Consider the following 2,684-nt stretch of genomic DNA (forward strand, 5'->3'; position numbering starts at 1 on the left):
GCATATGGGATCTCATTATTTATTTCTTAGAAACCCTTGCCCTTCTCCAGAGAAGGATTGAGGATGCAGATCAATGACACCATTCGCTGAGATGTTCGGAGTTTGAGACGGCGGTCCCTCCTGCCAGGCCAAGAGCCAGCGGGGTGCACTGTGCATTTCCCAGCACCAGCCCGCAGGGCTCCAGGGGCACCTGAATGGCCAGGCTTGGATGCCCCCCCTCCCCCAGCCCTATTTCTCACTGCCTTTTCCATCAGGGTGGACCGGCCTCCTCCCAGGCCGGAGGATTCCAGCACTTGCTCCTGCCTTCGACTTGCTGGAAAGGCCCTGGCCTTAGCTTTGGAGGCTGACACTTGCCCAGGCTGCCTCCACCACTGCCGCTCTCAGACCTCCTTTGTCTTGAGACCTGACAGATTGATCACTTGCCTGCCGTTCCAGTCCACCAGGAGACCGACTGGGGTGGCTCCTTGGGGCGGGGCCCTGTACTTGGCACGCGAGGGCTCCCGATGGAGAACAAGAACCTGACTGGGCAACATTCCCGTAGCTCCTGCTTTCTCTGTTGCAGCCCTCACCGTGCCGGATGGCAGCTGCCTGTTTATTTTCCCGTATCTAGACTTGAGCTCCTTCTAGAAGGCCAGACCTTGCCTCGCGTATCCCCTAGCATGTTGGTGAGGGCATGGGGGCACAGGCTAAGCCAGAATTTCTTGGTGGAAGGATGGCTAAACAAATATCCTGAGACCTTGGCTTCAAGGAGTTTCACAGCATATTTGGAAATTAAGCCTTGGCTACTTGGCAAATCAGGAGCTACATATACTGAAGGCGCCAGAGAAATCAGCTAAAGAGTTCCAAGGAGAGCTTGGAACAAGTGAGAGATGAGAATGGACTAGAGTGGCCAGGGTGGGCCTCCTGGAGGAAGAGGCTTTAGCAAGGAGGAGGTGGAGGAAAGGCACTTCTGGGAAAGGCCTGAACAAAGAAAAGGAAGTGTGCCCACCTGAGGGTCTGGGGGAAGCTCATATCTTCGAGAAGTAACCTGGACCCAGTTTCTGGGGATAGCTGGGACCCCAGAGGAAAGGCACAGTTAGGAGGGGACCCTATACTAGACACAGGAAGGACAGTGTTGTAGGAGATTAATCAGGTACAGGGGGCTGCCTGGATTAGAGGGGGAGACTAGAACGCTGTTAATAACACACATGAGTGGAGCCCCGCAGGTGTACTTCAGCACCCACCAACCTGTGCTGGGTGGGAGGACCGGTGAGGGTGGTGCTAGGGGGCTGACTGCTCCTGCAACCTGGCCCCGCCCTCCATGCTGAGAGGGTGAGGAGGAGGAGGTGCAAGCAGCAGCCGGTTCTGAAGGCCTGGGTGCAGGCTTGGCCTGGCTACTCCTTTACAGGGCGATGTGGCCCTGAGCCTCTGCTCTCAACCTGCAAATGGGGAACTTTAACAACCCTCACCAAGCCTTCTGCCGGCTGCTGTGAGGAGTAAGCTGTGCTCAGGGAAGGGAAGGGCTCTGTGAGCTGCCGTGGTCAGGTCGCTCATCCAGTTCCCGGGAAATTGGGGGCCACAGTAGCATGGCCATTTCACGGCCGCTGGCCTCCCCAGTTCTCCAGGTGGAGGGAGCCTGGGGACCTGAGTGTCATTACCAACAAATCCTCTGCCAGTCACTTCCCTCCTTCAGGCCTCAGCTTCCTGTAACGGGGTCCATGCTGGTCACCCCTGCCTCCCTGGGTGCTGCGTTGTGGCGACAGTGTGCCGTGTGCACCGTCGCCAGTGTCCCTGCTAGGAGACCGAGGCTGGGCCGTGCTTCTGTGGGCAAGTCCGGTTGTCACGACAGCACCTCGATGCCTCCTGTAAGCCTTGGTCCCTCCACCCACAGCTTCCATGCACGTCTCTTGGTCTCTGGCGACTCCTAGGTCCATTTTGCATTTCCTTGCCCTCCTGCCCACTCTCCAGACGCCCCGTATTAGCCAAGTGGGCAATGAACTTTGATCGGATGCCTCCACCCCCACCCCGCGAGCCCCGCACAGGGCTCGTGGCTGTTAACAAACCCCAACACCCGCCGGCAGAGGGGTGGTCAGGTAGCTCGCTTCCTACAAGACAGGTGGCTTTTTTTTTTTTTTTTACCTGGCTGTTAACAAACCCCAACACCCACCGGCAGAGGGGCGGTCAGGTAGCTCGCTTTCCTACAAGACAGGTGGCTTTTTTTTTTTAGAACAGATCTTGTTCTTCTGATAAAAGAGCCCTTGAGAGAATGAAGAGACAGGGTGTAGGAAACAGCACCCCCAAAGCTGTTTGAATAAGATGCAGGCAGTTGAGGGACTGATCTACCAGCCAATAGGACAAAGGCTCCTGGGAGCTTTACAGCGGGGGAGGGTAAGGCTCAGAGAGTGAAAGGGACCGTGCTAAAGCCACTGAGCGAGGGCGACTTTCTAGGGTTTCAGCCTTGTGCCATGATCTCATTTAATTATCCATGTGCATTATCTCATTTAATTCTCCAAAGAAGCCTCAGGAGGAAGAGATGACTTTTATCCTCATTTAACATACGTGCATGAGTGGAGGGGGGCTCCGAGAGATTAAGGCCACAAAGCTAGACCGTGTGGGAAGCAGGATTTGAACACAAGTCTCAGATTCTAGACCATTCCCCCCGCATAGGGATGCCTCGAGGAGGGCCTCTCCCTGGGCCAGCAAAC

Source organism: Myotis brandtii, unplaced genomic scaffold (genome assembly GCF_000412655.1).
Source record: "Myotis brandtii unplaced genomic scaffold, ASM41265v1 scaffold560, whole genome shotgun sequence".
NCBI classification, from domain to species: Eukaryota; Metazoa; Chordata; class Mammalia; order Chiroptera; family Vespertilionidae; genus Myotis; species Myotis brandtii.